This window comes from Lemur catta, chromosome 17, assembly GCF_020740605.2.
Source record: "Lemur catta isolate mLemCat1 chromosome 17, mLemCat1.pri, whole genome shotgun sequence".
NCBI classification, from domain to species: Eukaryota; Metazoa; Chordata; class Mammalia; order Primates; family Lemuridae; genus Lemur; species Lemur catta.
Window position 1 is genome coordinate 44331950 of NC_059144.1, and position 16911 is coordinate 44348860.

Sequence of the window (16911 nt, forward strand, 5' to 3'; positions counted from 1 at the left end):
AATAAGATTAAACACTTACATAGTGTTTACTCTTCTAAGTGCTTTATGTACACATGAACTCATTTAATCCTCCAACAAGTCTAAAAGCAGGCGATGGATGATTTTATCCCCATGTGTCCAAGGTCACGCTGCTTGAGTTTGCAGAGCCTGTCTTCCAGCCCAGGCAGTCTGGCTCCAGGGTTTGTGTTCTCAAACAGCCATGTGAAAAGTAACTGATGTACTCCATCAGTAGAAACTCCGAAAAACAGTTGCAACTCTGCTAAACCAGGAGTTACAAACTAAATTGCTTACAGCAATCATGGTTTTTGCCAGCCGTAGGCACTTCTGCTTTCATGGGCTACTTCCTGCAATTAAAAAAAATATAAGAAATTATTTTTAATGGCTGCATTGGCATAAAGACAAATACAACCCAGGTTGTATTTATTATATATTCATTATTGCTATATTTCTTTTTTCTTCTGATTTTGAAATAAATTAAAATGGAAACATTTCTGTGGGCCCCTGAAAGAGTCCTGGGCCCCAGGCGCTGTGCCTAATGGAGAGGTTGGCTCTGGTGGCAGTGGGCTCTGGCAGTAACATGTTGGATAGGAGAGAGCCAGGTATAAAAACGACGTGGCAGGAACCCCAGCCCCTTCTGGGAAGCCCCTTCTCCAGGGGCAGCTGTTGTTCAGCTCCAGCCCAGCGTTGGGGAGCAGAGGGAGGGCAGAGGATGAGGGCCCAGTATTGACAAATTTAGAAAAGAAGCCAGGAATCCAAATCCAAATGTTCTTGTAAATGAATTCACTGTTTCCACAAACACTATGCTAATAAAAAAGAAAAAGAAAGAACGAGAAAGAGAGAAAGAAAGAAAGAAAGAAAGAAGACAAAGAACAAAACATCACAGTTTGGTTAAGGAAATGGGCTCTGGGATCAGATATGCCTTGGCTGGTGCACCTGCTAAGCACGTGCCTTGGGCAACAGACTCCATTTCTCTAAACCTCATTTTATCATCTGCAAAATGGAAATACTACTAGAATGCACTTCTACTGCAATGATGTGGGTGCTGAAGGTGAATTGGATTTGCATCTTATTCTTAAAGTACAGGGGCATTTCGAACCCAAACCACAAACGAGCAGATTAGATTTCGAATGCTTTCTGGAACTCGAAAAGTGATATCAATGGGCAAAAAAGCCAGATGGGGCCCATGGCAGACTGGAGAACTCAGACCTCTACTGAGCGCAAGCTGTGGTTCAGCCTGGCCAGCTCTTGCCATCTGAGGATGTGGCCCATGTCAGATACACCTCCAGCTTTAAATAGTGGCCAGGAATCTGAATTTTATGTAAAATGTCTCATTTGCTTTTTTATGTTGGCGATGTATGTCAATTTTTTAAAATACACAATGGACCAAATGCCAAATGATACACATCCACAAGCTGCACGAGGCCCAGGTGGTCACCAGTTCATGGCTGGCTCTAAACGGGAGGTGAGTGTCTAGACCGTCTGCCTGTCTTGTAGGTCTCTGGTAGCATTTGTAGAAGTGTCTGTGGTCCAAGAGGGGCTACACTTTTAGGAGATCAGGTTGGAAGATTAATCTTATCATATAGCTCATATAAGAAAAGAGATTTTCAATCAATTGGGTCATTGATATTGTGACTGGAAATATCTCTGGAAACTGAAGATGTCACCAGGAAGGGAAGACAAAATTATATGAAGGATTAAGCAGGACCCGGGGCACAGAATTTTTTCTTTTTTTAAGAAAAAGAATAAGAGAGAGTAAAATAAATAAAGAAAGAACTCAGACATGCAAATCACAGCACTGTAGAAGAACTTCTAAATCCAGAAATCACCAGGAAAATAATGTTAGGTTCTCTTCCTTTTCCAGTCAGATTTTTTCACGAGTGTAGGGAGGTACTTCTCTTACAGAACTTTACAGCAGAAGAGAAATAAAGAGACCTTTATGTTTTCAACTTTTTTTTTTTTAATTTCAAAGGTAAATAAAATGGAAACTAGAGCAAGTAAATGACTGGTCCATGGCCCACGGCACATGTTAACATCCCATATACACATGGGATACAGCAAGGGATGTAAATGAGTGAGACAGGCCAGCGGGGAGACCATAGGGAGTGGTGGGGAGTGTGACAAAATAGCAGGGTCCGGCATACCCAGCGCTGCCACACAGGAAGGGGGCCCCTGGTAGACAGATGTAACTTTAGAAGACAAGCGAAAAGCCCAATTTTGAGAATGAAATCTCTTGATTTTTAAAAGTTGTCAATGAATTCAAAACCTTCAAACACACCGTGCAAGCCAAACAAAGCACATCTGAGGTCTGCATTTGGCTGGGAACCCGCTAGTCTGTGACTTGTGCTAAAGAATCTTCCAGCACCCCCCTACATTTCCTGACAAGGTGGTTTTCACCTCACTTCCTGTCAAGCGTTTACTCGTCAGGAACCCTTGGTGTGATCGTTTTTGTAACTCTTCATCCTGAATAAGGACCTTAAATCAAGACAATATTTTACTTTTGTTTCCTCCCTACCATTCACTGGTTTGTGCTTGTTCAGCCAGAAATTCAGAAACCACAGGAAGGCTCTGAAGAACTAAAAAACATCTTAAACTCTCATCCTAGCACTGTTTTTCATTAAAGAATTTTCTTTTTATAGTAAACTAGAGAGGATGTTCAGAGTCCAGGTTCATAAGGTGCAGGGTTTTTTTTTTTTTTTTTTTTTTTTTGCTCAGCAGAGCCCCAAAATAGACTGACAAAAATACAATTTGGTGAATCTTTAATGTCAAATACTATTCCTCCTAACTAAAGCAGTCATTGGAACCAATTCCACCTCTGCACATGGAGCAGGACACTGACCAGGAGGCTAATTTCATTTTTTGTGTACCGCTCATTGTATTTGAGCATCTTCAATGCAACAACAACAAGAAAAACAGCAGCACAACACCCAGCTTGATTACAAGTCTTTCTCCTGAGTTTTCATGCAAACCCGAAGAATGAGTCAGAGATGAGTCGTAAACCCATGAACTTCAGTTTCGGGTTAAGGCCATCATTTAAGACGAAGCAAGTTCCCCAGACTATAATTTTTTCTATTTAGTGAACAAATGTGTTTACTTTAAAACACTAATCAATAAAGTCGTGAAACAGACATCACCTTTCAAAGAAATACTAAAATAGTTATCAGGCTTCAAACTATTTAGAATAGGAAAATACATTATAATAAAATAGTTGGGGATTATTCACCTATTAAAGTTTACACATACCTTCACACACACACACACACACTTCCAAGACACAAGACAGTGAGCACATATTTAGTGAGACCAACCACATCGGTTCATTTCATGGCTCTTCTCTAGCTGGATGGTGCTGGTCACCTTCCTCAACTTCTTTTTCCTTCTGTTCCTCATTTGCAAAACATGAGTAATAACAGAAAGTTATTGTGAAGCTAAAATGATACAAAACATCCAACGCTTATAGCACAGTATCCGACACATAAACAAAAAGTCCATAAGCGGTAAGTACTACTAATGCTACTAATAATGCCACCACTAATGTCCTTAGACATGCCTTGTTTCCAGCTATTCCATGGGGCAGACAGAATTGTTTAATTCCAGAGTTTGTGCTCTGCCCATCAAAGCCCATGGGACCAGAATAAGTACCACAACGTCCATAACCTGAGTCTATGTTTCACATCATGTTGAGATAGAGAAACAACAAGCCTCGGACAATATTTATCTCATTAAATGTGCCTGGGTTTGTGCCTGTAAAGACCCATGTTGACAGTTGCGTGTGTCCCTGTGAAGCATGTGTTCTCTGCAAAATGACTTAGTGGAGAGATGCAGTATTTCTGTTTGTGATCGTTGAAGTCTCAAGGGAGGAGACAGTTTCTGGGGGTGTTAGATGAATTCAAAGGAAGCTCTTGCTCTTGAGTTGTTACAAGAGCCCTGCCTCTATAAAGCATAGGGAAATCTGCCCAATGTTCTGCTGGTTGGATCAAGGAACAGATCAGGAAATGCAGTATTTTGTTGTTGTCGAATCCACTTTTTCTTCATAATTTCTCACTCAGACTAGGCACAGCTAAAATGAATAGAAATTAGTCACTTCACCTGTTTTCATTTCAGCTGGGCAGGGGTGAGGCACACAAATGCTAGAACAAGGGTACCTGGGTTGGATTCTTGGTTGTACCACTTTTACTGGTTGGTAAATTTGGGGTTGACAAGACAGAGATGGTGGAAATAGTGGTGTCAACTCATAACATGGTTGGGAGGATTAAACGAATATGTAGAATAGCGCTGGTTCTCAGAACAAATCAAAGGCCTAAGAGCTCAATTTGGAGAGCTGGAGATTCCCAACTTGTGAGCCCCCAGCTTTGAGCCCTCTCCTGAAAGATGTTCATGCACACATACACCCGCGTTTCAATGGTCTTTCAGGGGTTCATAGGTCTTTCCTACCCCCTCACCCCGCAGGCCAAGATCCTCTGTTCTAGAAATGTACAGGAGACTGGAGAAGTGTGTTTACGGATGAAAACCACATTAGTACTTGTCTGCATAACGTAAATCTTTTCTGAACTGTGGCAAGATGAATAGGTAAATAGGTATGGTTAGGGAGAATGGGGCTTGGTTCCTTTTTGAAATGGGGCTTGAAAGTTTTCTTTTGTTTCTTAGGAAGGAATGAACAGGATCTTTCAAGCTGGTGATTCATCACCTAGTTCCTGCAGGGAATGAAAAGGAGGGAGTAACTGGGGAGGTCTGCTTTGTGCAGCCGGGACCCTGAAGGAAGCCTGCTTCCTCCTGAGGTTTCCAGCGCTCCTCAAAGGAGCTCCAGAGAGGGCCCTTGTGAATCATTTCTGTGTCTAGACACATCAGAGGGCAGGCTGCCTGCTTACCGGGCTCACCAAACCCGGGCAGGGCAACTGACACAGCAGGTCTCCCTCTGAATCACTCCGAGGAAGGGAGGGAAGTGGGAGGTTAGCGGGTTCACAGGGCTGGGTTCACTCTCAGATGCAGGCAACATTCCTCCCCAGGGAAGACCAGGTCATGTTGTCTCTTGCCATAGAAATCAGGTAAGGAGACGCCGTTGATTTTTTCTCTGTCTCTTGGTGCAGAGTAGACCCAGAAGGGCTTTGAAGATGTTTAGGCTTAAGCCTTGAAGAGGAATGTGACCGTCATCCAACAGTGTAGGCGCTTGATAAATACCTGGGGCCTGAATCCAAGAGGATGCTACCATGGAAATTGGGCTGCTCGATTCAGACAATTAACTTAAAGAAATAAAAAAAAATCAGATGAATTATTTTATCTTTGTTCTTCTTTCTGAATAGCAAAGATAAAATAATTGCTTTGGGTTGCATTTCAGATGCCTCATCCAACATACAGTTCAATTTTAGACCTCCTTACTATTTTTCACAAATTTTTTTTCTTCAAACTCAGGTTCTTCTTATATCTGGAATGTTCAATCACATACTGCAACAGACTTAATTTCAACGACATCACCACTAAGTCATATTTACACACACACACATAAATATATGCACACACACATATATATGTATGAACTAATTTGATTAACAGTTGATTAAGGGCATAGTTTTCTGCTTTGTAGATATTTAGTTAAACATCTATTACATGTGATTTTCATGTTTTCTTTTCATACATTAGAAACTATTTTTTTTCCAGGTCTCAACCATTTTTATAGGCCCTGTGAAAGTCGGATCCTAATTCAAACAGTCCCAACACAGCTAAGATGAGTATCAGTTAAGGGAGTATACATTTTATGGCTTCATTAATAAAAGAACTTATCCCTTAGATTCTTCTCAGGCTAAACAATTCCCAAGATTTCTGGAGTTTATATACTTGACTTTTACGCACTTGATAAATTTAGGGGGTTCCATTCTGTAGCTGGTTAATTGGATCCTGGCTATTTTGGGGCTTGTGAAGGGAGGGATGTCACCTCCCATGTCCTAAAAACCACCGGAGAAATGGGAAGGAGATCCAGTGTGTGCACTGAGATCCCAAAAGGGAAATTTTGAACTGAGAAGAGCATGTTTTTCAAACAGTATGTGAATTTGGGCAAATCAGATGCTCTTTGAAATGTCATCCTCAAAGGAGGGTATCCTATCCATGGGTCTCTGTAGGAGCCACTCTTAAAGACCAAAAACTTCCACCCCTAATTGCAACAAAGCCCCACTAAGACACTCACAGCTCCTTGCGTGACTCCTGGTTGGGAGACTAGGAGTTCCCTGGGGGCCAGGACTGTGTCTGCTTGAGCTTCCCATACTACAGCCCCTGAGTTAAGCACAGTAAGAGGCACATAGTAGGTACTCAATGAATTCTTTCATGTACCACTTTTCTGGAGTAATGCATCATAATACAGTCATTATGTGTGTAGTTTTGGAGTTCAACTGCCAGGGTCTTAGCCCCAGCTTGTCACTTACTTGCTGTATAGCTTCAGGTAGGTCACTTCTGCCTGTGCCTTGGTTTCTTCATCTATAAAATGGGGATAATGAAAGTACCTGTGTCACAGGGTGGTTGCACTTCCTTTTTAGGTACCAGTTTTCTGAATATATAAAACTGTTTAGATTCATGTCAACTTGATGCTTTAATTATTTTTAGTGTATTATGCTCTTTGTGTTTTTGGAGTTAAAATGTGTTCGTAGTGATTTTGGTTATTGGGTTATTTTCTTCTTAATAAATAAGTAGTCTAGAAATTTGGATCAAGAGAAAAGAGAATATGTGTGTGTGTGTGTGTGTGTGTGTGTGTGTGTGTGCATGGGTGTGTTTAATATTGTTTAAATGGTTCGTAAGATATGTCAGGGTACTATTCTTGGCCTGGACATCTTTAGTTTAAGGAAATAGGTCACCCTTTATTTTTAATAATGTGAAAATGTACCCTGGTAATGTCTTTAGCAGCGTGGGATTTGGGAAAGATTATGACATTTGAAGAAGGGACATACAGGAGAGACTTAGTTCAAACTGGCACCTTCTAACTTTTCTGCCCCAGAAAATATTGATGTGTGTTTTAATTATTGCCAATATGTGTCTGAAAGTCAAATAAAAACACTCAGAGAAGAAAGGAAGGGAAACATGTCTTTAAAATGGTCCCTCACTGAAAGCAGCCTAGCAGAAGGTCCTCGAGGCAATGCTGTGGGGTGCATTTTGGTAAGGCCTGCGTCATCCCTGGTGGTTTGCAGAGCCAGCAGCTAAGGAGAATGAGACAGTGCAGGGATGTTCATCTGGCACATTCATCCTGTGAACTTACCATCGCCAGGTCAAGAATGAATTCCTCTCCCCACACGGAATTACAGAGTTGGCCCAGGTGTGCAGGGAGAAGGAAAGGCAAAGGAATCTTGGTGTTCTGGAAACCAGGAAGGATGTTATAGGGCTTCCTTGGAGGAGCCAGCTGTGTATGCAGCCCATTCCTTGCTTGAGGACACCCACCAAAATATTCGGTAATTATCCCAATTTGTGTTTGAGAAATAGCACAAGACACCGTGACATTACCCAACCATCTCCCTGTTCATTGCAGATGACAACCGGCTTTGGAAAGTCGGCCTCAGAGTTTCCTGTGTGTAGCAGTGTATCATTAGTCCTTTTCCAGAGGAATATTATTACTGTCAAGTTAGAATCTTTTTGAGCCTTTAGATGCTTATTCTGTCTGACACAAAAAAATCTCCAACCCAGCGAGACATTGTGTTTGGTTTTTATGGAATTGTTTCTCAAAGTAGTTACTTTGCTTCCCTTCAAGTTTCTCCTCCATTTTCTCTACCACTTACTGTTGGCCAATTGTTTTTTTTTGTTTTGTTTTCTTAATTTGGGTTGTTTTTCTTAGTCTTTCTCAAAATTATTAGCATAAAAAAAATAAATTATTCCCAAATGTGTGACACTGTGAATCCCACAGTTCCAATCCAGTACCAGTGGAGGGTGTGGCTGATGAGAAAGTAGGTAATACATCTTGTGATAAAGGGCTCATAGGAAGGAATTTTGGCCCCATATATAGGAGGTCATTTTTTTTCCTTGTTTTGACGGTTTTTTTTTTGCTGTACACAGAGTTCCTGATGAGTTCACTCGGTAATTTTATCACAACCCCTGTTGGGAACAGTGATTCCTGGTCCATAATTGAAATCAGGGGGTTTGTAACTGGGCCATGAACCAAACGTGTGGGAGAAAATACCTCATCGGTACATCTAGAGACCCTTGACTTACATACTTAGGCAAAAAAACCCAAAAAAACAAAACAACACAAAACTCAGCAGGGGAGTTCAATACAGCCTTGTGGTTTCTGTCCCTAGGTCTCTTCTTTTCTTTGCTTGAGCAATGGGTTAGTACGTGTTGTTTATAGTTTGAGACATTGGAAAGTCCAAGATTAAGGCATCAACAGACCCAGTGTCTGGCGAGGGCCCACTCTTTGCTTCAGCCATGGCGCCTTCTTGTGTCCTCCCATGGTGGAGGGGGCAAGGGAGCTCCCTTGAGCTTCTTTTGTAAGGGTGGATCCTTCAAGACTTAATCACTTCTCAAAAGCCACACCTTTTAATACTATCATATTGGGCACTAGGTTCCAACATATGAATTTGGGAGGAACACCAACATTCAGACCATGGCACCATGGAACCATGCAAAGGGCGGGAGGCAGGGTCTCATGTATCGTGGTACCATTTAAAGTGAGGACTGCTTGTAGCAGTAAGTCGAGGCAACTTTTCTTTCCATACCTTTTAGCTTTGAACGTAAACTTATCTGATGCCTATACTATTTTCATGTCTGTTTATTTGTTTGTTTTCAGATACTCATTTGGGGACATAAATCATAGTGGTTGTGAGCCTATCCTCTGGGGTGAAAAAGAACATTGGGTTCAAAGACCAGGTCTAACTCTTATTAGCTCTGTGGCCTGTGGCACATTTCTTAACCTCTCTAAGCTTCTATCTCCTCGTCTGAAAAAACCCTGGGTGATAAACCTAGGTCACAGCTCATGATCGAAGGCAAGATGAAAGTGAGATAATGCTTATGACAAACTTAGCCACATGGGTGGCATAAAAATTCTCAGTGTGTATTATCAATCACTCCCCTTGCTATTAATTCTTTTATTATTAATACATAGCAAAGCTACTCCTTTGAATGTTTCATAAAGTTTGGTGACATTCTAACACTTCTGGGAAGTCCAGCATACAGTCAGTTTAGATTGGAGGAACAGTGAACTTGGTGATCTTGAAGAGCTCTGGGAATGCATGTTCAGGATTCCAAATGCTCAGGCCTATGATGAAAAATTCCCCTTTGGTTTGGTAAAATCTGGCAGGCTCCCCACTCATCCTCACACGAGCTATAAGTCAAGGATTGGGCCAGCAGCTTGGCCCAGGAGCGTCGAAGGTCAAAGTTCAAGCACAGTGCAAAATCTAACCAATTCTCGACGTCAAAGAGTGAGCTGATGATTCAGGTATTTATATCAAAAGGTGTTAAAAGATTATTTGGAACATGGTGGAGGGTACAAAACAGGATTTCACATCCATTCCAGAATTACATTTCTTATGAGTCTTCTAGGAAATGATGCTAATGAACTTTTAAAGATCATTCATTTATTCAGCAAAGATTTTTGAGCACCTACTATGTACCAGGTACTAGGCTAGGTTCTGGCAAAGTAGCTGAGAATAAGACTACCTGAGCTCCTGCTCTCATGGTGTCCAAAATTTATGTGAACAGCTAGACTGAATGTCCAGCCCTTATGACTCAGCTTGGTGCTTTAACTTACTACAAGTTGTCAGAAATTACTAGAAATTTGAGGGGTTTCCAGCTATATGTTCAAATAAATTGCATTAGTGGTAGGCAGGGAAGTTTTTTCCCCCATAACACAGGTACCCCATTAATCAGAAGCTGCCTTATTATTTAATAATGTATAAAAATGCATTAACTTGTTGAGACAAATGTGTTTCCCAAAGACATTGTCTACAACTGAATTACCAACAACATGGTTTTAGCAGTAATATCATGACCAGAAGTCATTTTTCTCAGTTGGCTTTCTTAGTGCTGATACAAGATCCATGGGAACCATTTGTATTGCAAGGTAAATACTTTAGTAATGAATAGATCCCCCAAGCAATTTCAACACTGGCATGGAAATTTATACATTCCCTAGCTTTGCTTCAAGACAGGTGAAATTCCTTCTGAACTGGGTAAATGGAATGCATTCTGTAAACTGCACCTTTTGTTACAATTAACTCACTTGCTCCTACGGTTCACAATTTGGTCAGCGCAATCTAGCCTTGCAAGCCAATTCTTTGTTCCTTTGCTAATCCATAATGCAGATTTTAATCTCCAATAATTAATAACTCATTCCCACATATCTTGAAAAATTCATAACTGCCAATGTAGGCATTTTAAAAATTGTGTATATAGGTCTCCAGAGAGACAATAAATGTTTATGGAATGAATACATACTCCTTTAAAAAATTCCCATTTTAATAAATGGAGTTTGCATCTCACACTTGAAATTTGGCAATATATTTTAATGACATCTCAATAGAGAAAAATTCTAGAGAGAGAGAGAGATCTAGAATATTGGTTCTTAACCAGGGGTGATATCACTCCCTAGGGGACATTTGGCAATGTCTGCTGACATCTTTGGTTGTCACAACTGAGGGAGGGCGCTGTTAGCATCTAGTGAGTAGAGGCCAGGGGTGCTACTAAGTATTCTACAATGCACAGGACAGCTTCTCTGCAATGAGGAATTAATTATCTGGCCCTAAGTGCCACTAGTGCTGACTGTCACTTTAGGTTAAGGCCCTAAATGCCACCCTGATCTAGAGGGGGTGCTGGACTTTCTTGACTCACTCTCAGCGGGAGGCCAGCTGTGTTGGGAATATGCTCAAGCAGCCTCATGGGGAGACCCACGTGGTGGGGAACTAGGGCTTCCGACCAACAGTCAGCAGCTTGTCAGCCCCTGAGAGAGCCCATGGCAGGTGTTCTCCTGCCCCCGGCAAGCTTTCAGATGAAGGCAGCTCAAGTCAACACCTGGACAGCAACCCCATGAGGGACTCCCAGCCAAAAATACCCGGCTAAGCCACACCTAAAATTCCTGGCTCTCAGAAGTTATAGAAGATAAATTCATTTAAGCCATCAAGTTTTTCATATTTTCTTACACAGCAATAGATAACTAATATTAGTAGCTTACATTGTTTCTATACCAGCTGGCTTCATTTTATCTTCTTGTATTCCAGTGAGTAGAACCAGAATGGGAAAGGGCATTCTTGTCTCATTTTGTGAAGAAATGAAGACTTGGAGAATGAAGCATCTTGCTCAGTTAATGCAGTTACAAGCCATTTGATTGGGTGCTCAGTGAGCATCAGCCCAAGGAAGACTTGGATTTTAAGCCCACATCTACCACTTTCTAGCCAGCTACCATCTCTAAGCGTCCTTTTAAAAAAATGTGGGGATAAAATAGCACCTGTTTGATGAGGTTGTTGAGGGAGTTACAAGAGATAACAATGTAATGTGCTTAGCACAATGAATGGCTTATGATAAGTGCTCTATAAATGCTTATTGAATAAATGTTATTGTTATGGGGTGAGTTATTTTCAGATAAAATAATTCTGTTCTTCTAGTTTACATCTTTGCCATTCAAAGGTTTGAATCCTAAAGCCCACAATTTATGCTCTTGTGGCATTTTGCTGAAGTTGGAATTAGAATCACGTAAGTTACAAGCCAGGGCTGGGCGAAAGTCACTTAGCCATTTCCCGGCTTCCTTCTCCCGGCGCTTCCTGTGCAACTTGTGTGTCTCACCAGAGCCAGCGAGGCACTCGCTCTGGGTGCAAACTTCAAGGGAGTGCCAAAAACCTCACTAGTCAAGATAAATATTTTTATGCAATGTTTAAAAAAAAATCAAATTGACAAATGGTGGCTGGCCACCTGTTTTTGTAAATGAAATTTTATTGAAAGTTCACTCACAGCTGTGAATTCAATAATTCTCATTAAGCATTTTAAAAGGGTTATTTTAAAAAATTTATTTTTTGTTTATATTTAAAGGGGAAATTTTGCACCTAAGTAATATCCATGTGTTGTGTGAGCAGTTGTCAGGCTAAGGGCATTTGTCAGCTGAAAGGAGTCAGCATGAATTTGGAAGCTGGGGCAACATGTTGAGGACAGTTTTATACAAACAGCTGCTGCTGGGATTGGCGTCATGGTTGCTAACCTCTTCTGTCATCATCAAGCTCTTGCTCCTTGCTAATTTACATGATTTGTACCCAAAATTTGGGAACTAAAACTATGTCTTTCAAACTAATGATTTTTGAAGAGAAAGATATTTAAGCCCTATTTTTAATTTCTAAGATGATAGAAATCAAGGAATAAAGAAGGATAAACAAAAAAAGTAAAGAAATAATAGACATGAAAACATCAATTAATGAAATGAAAAGAGAAAAACCAAAGCTTTGTTCTTTGAAAGAACTAAAATCATAGGCTTTTGTTGAGATACAGAGAACATAAAGATACTACTAAGGGTAAAACAAAAACCTCTACAATTATAGTAGATATTTTAAAAATCATCAGGACTACACTGAGCAACTATGTGCCATTAGGGTTATAAATCTGAGATTGACAATTTTCTAGAAAAAAAGTAAATTACTTAAACTGACCCCAAAGGAAAAAAATCTGAATAAACCAGTAACCATAAATTAAAGTGGGGGGTGCAACATCTGCATGCCCATGCATGTCAAGGCTGGCTCAGTGGGCATGGCACCTGACGTGGTTGGTCACTTGGGAGCCCCCATGCTTAGAAGGACCCTGCTCTGGGTTTAATGCTTTGCTGCCACTATCTTACATTTTTTTATACATATAGATATATTTAATAAGCTTTTCATTTGCATCTTGTACTGGGCCCTGCAAATTATGTAGCCAGTCTTCTTCATGCCAGTATAGTTTTATGACTAATTTTAAGGTACAGATAATCTAAAAACTTTTAAAAATAGGAAAAGAAGGCAAGTTACCCAGTTCGATTTAGATCAGTGTGACTTTGCAAGCTCCCAAGATCTCTCGATCAAAGTCGTCTAGAAATTTAGGATTAAAATGTGATTTCATCAGATCTGCCAAAATATGAATAACTGCCACAGTCATTCATTATCTAAGAGGTTTGATATTGACCTTTACAGCTGAATTGTCCTCTCTTCAAATGAAGTTGTTTTCTAATTTTTTTTTTTTTCTGGTCCCAACAAGGAACATGCTAGACAAGCTTATCCCAAGTTCATTTTGGTTTAGTTGATGAGTTAACTATTTTAAGCTCTTCCGGAACTTGTACACTTTTAAAGTCTTAATATAAATTCTTTTCCAGGTCACTTGCTAGTGAACCTTGGAAAGAATTGGCAAATTGACTTAATGGTTGTCCAAAGTCAGACTCAGCTTCTTTTTCCGGAAGCTCTTAAAAAAAAAAAAGATGGAATTAGTGTCGGGAATCTGTCATTCAGAACCCAGTGGCGACATATATTTGTTTTATTTTTTCTGATCTAGCTAACACTGTTCCCTTAGAAAGCAACCAGGAGCTAACCTTTGCAGCCTCCATCTTTATGATTTTAGCTGTTCATGTGAACAAATACTCTGCCTCTGTCATTTAATGAAAACCCAAAACCATTTCAGTGATGTCTCCAAAACATCAGTGCCTCTGTTTTTATTCACTTTCACGTTTTATTCCCTTCTTTCATTTTTTCATTTTCAATGACAAGTGGGACAATTCATATATGGAGTTATCCTATAGTTGCGAGGTCCCTGGAATTAAAAATGTTAAAAGTATTTGAGAACAATGATCTCAGAAAATTTCCTACAATTTTAGGTACTAAAGAAGTACAAATAAAGCCCAGCAAAAAAGGTGGCATGAGCTCGTCCCCTTCTGTGAAGAACAGAGAATGTCTAGGTGGGAATAAGAAACAACTCTCGTAATATGAGGACAGGATTCCTTTGTTGTTTAACAAGTATGAGGAGCCTGTCAAAAAGTAAGGGCTTGGCGGACATTTATTTGCTGGATAAATTAATGCCTGGTGCTGATAGGACCTTTAGGGTCCTTATTTTCGGACTTCCCCTTTTCCAAAGCAGGCAGCCTTCTGTCCCCTGTCGTGCGGCCTTCTCAATACAGCCTCCTGTGTCCTCAAAGCCCGACGGATGTCACAATCTTCTGAGCCTTAATCTCTGAGTGACTTCCCATCACCTTTGACGCATTCTATTAGTTAGACTCAAGTCACAGGCCCTGCCCACACTCAAGGGGAGGGGTCTACACAAAGATGTGACCACCGGAAGGTAGGGATCACCTGGGCCCCCTCAGTGGTCACTTTAGTGTCTGATGTCCACAGCCAGACATCCTGGGTGCAATTCTCAGCCCATGTCACCTGTGCACCTTGAGTGTATTACTACCTCCAAGCCTCGGCTCTCTCACCTGGAGCACGGAGAGTCCACTCACGCCTCATCATGGGGCTGTTAGAGTCTACCAATTCTTAATTTGCAGCCAGTTTTTTGCCATTTCATGATTTTTGCCAATTTCTTTGCCTCATGAAATATCATTCTCTTATTATTTTATCATCACCCTTTTGAAATTTCAATTTATGAAGTAAATTCAACAGCACCAGTAATTAAAAAAAAATAAACCAAACCTAATATTACCAGAAGATAATTGTAAACATACGCATTACGAGTAATGAAAGTTATTTGCCTGTGTACCTCAAAAATCCATCTTGTATATAACTCGTGATTGGTATATAGGCATCCTTAATAAAATGCTGAAAAAAGTCAATGTAATACACTTACTATAGGGCCAAACACACAGTGCTTAATAAATGTAAGCTATTTTCTTTACAGATTTATAAGTTTGGTATCCAGAATATATTATGTATAGAATGGGCAAATGTAAAATAAAAGCTTTGTATCTCTTCCAGCACCGTTGGCAGATTGTGACCCTCTTTTCCTGCTACGTCTAGACCCAACTTTAGAATGCTTCTCCATACTGTGTTCCCGGCAGCTGTCACCAATCGATTGGTGTTGACACAATCCAGGGGATATCTACCGGCCTCTGATAAGATTTCACCTGTTGGAAAGAGACATGGGCAAATTGTAACCGAAGAAGTTCCCTAACAATAAGTGAACTGAAAGGGTAAATGGATTTATTAAAAAGAAAACAAATGCAAATGCAAAAGCAAAGCATTTGTTTTTTCAAGTCTGTGTCGTCAACTCTTGGCTTCCTACTGATTTTTTCTTCCTGATCTCTTTTATTCCACAATCTGGGACATCTCCATCACTTCACCTTTCCACTCAGTGTGTGCAAAAGGTGTCACATACTCATTTTTACAAAGGCACAACAAATTTGGAAGGGAGATGTTGCCTCTGTGCAAATCTTCTAATTAATTCCAAAGCGTTGGTACTTGGGGGTTGATGCTGCATGGAAGGCCCAGCTGCAAGACATCCCGATGATTAAGAGTTATGCAAATATCTTATTGCTGGTAAAGGAGGTTCTGCAGGACAGGACAATCACGGAGAAGCAATAAGTGATTATGTCATTTGGGTCAATGTCCAATCCGGGAGATTAGAAAAAGCTCAACAAATTGGGCTGAATCATAAATGGAAACTTGGCTTTCAGCCAAAGTTATTCAACAGGCTTATCCTAAATACATACTGATAGATTCATTTACTGACCCATTTAGGTTCTTGGAGCGCCACAAAGTGTAGAGAAATGAGCAAAGGCTGGGAAGTCAGATGGGCCGGGGTTTCAGTCCAACTTTTCTGCTTGCTGTGTTTCCCTGAGCAAGATGTTTACCTTCTCTACACTTCTTAAAAAAATGGGAAGGTTCCCAGCTCCTTGGCGGCAAGGCCGTGTGAACAATAGCTGAGGCACGTTGTTGAAAAGGGCCTGGGACATGCCCAATAGATGTTAGTCGCCCTAATCAAGTTTGTTAGTAAAATATAACAAGATTCCCTAAAGACCAAAGGAGAAATTTAGTCGATTCCAGGAGGTGCAAAGTGGAGGTGGAAAGTGAGGTGCGGCAGGTGATAGATATACTGAAGGCTGGGTCAGTGTTTGCGGAGTCTAGGGGCCAAGGCACAGGCCCTGCCAGGGCGAGGAGCGGCTCCAGCTGGCCGGAGGCCTGTGGGCTTGTGGGCCGTGCAGACCTGACCTTCCCTTTTTCCACCAGCCAGAAATCTGAAATGATGTGTCTCCCGTCACAGCTGAGAAATGCTGGTGTGTTTTTAACCACCTGATGTTTATTGAGGACTCAATGTGCTACGCAGCTTCTAAGAGTTTTAACATGTTGTTTCAACTTAGTCTCTCAACAGCTCCATGAAGTACATTGTGATCATTATCCCTGTTTTACAGATGAGAAAATTCAAGCACAGAGGGTCAAAGTCACCTCCCGAGTGTTACACCGTGGAGGAGCCAGGATTTCAGCCAAATCTACCTGCCTCCAGTTCTGAACCGCCTCGCTAAGCTGCCTGTGTTTTTAACTTATTTTGACATAATTTCAGAAAAGTTGCAAGAACTGTAAAAGAATTCCCATTTACTCTTTACACAGATGCTTCGAGTGTTTGCATTTTACTACTTTTGCTTTGTTCTTCTCTCCCCGCTCCGTTCTTCTCTCCCCGCTCCCCCCGGCCCTGACACACACACACACACACACACACACACACACACACACACACACACACACACACACACACACACACACACACACACACACACACACACACACACACACACACACACACACACACACACACACATTTCCCAGCTCTGAAGCTGAGCACGTCTAGAAGCTATAACATCCCAGTAGCGATAAGCAAACCTAGAGCCAACCTTGTTCTCTCAACCTCGTTCTCTACTGAAACAAACTAGGACTTCTTGAAGAAATAAATGATTCCAGGACTGGGGCAGGTAGAGTAAAAGATCAGTCTGGAATATTTTATTCCAGAAAGTAAGGAAGTTCT

At 40.9% G+C, this 16911-nt stretch overlaps 1 long non-coding RNA gene across 1 annotated transcript; it reads left to right on the top strand.

Annotated features, from left to right (window-relative positions):
- The first annotated feature begins 4987 nt into the window (after window positions 1–4987).
- Window positions 4988–16426, top strand: LOC123622692. Its single transcript, XR_006729603.1, has 3 exons — window positions 4988–5042; window positions 14871–15085; window positions 16304–16426. It is a non-coding gene; the product is annotated as an uncharacterized LOC123622692 (long non-coding RNA).
- The last annotated feature ends 485 nt before the right edge of the window (window positions 16427–16911 follow it).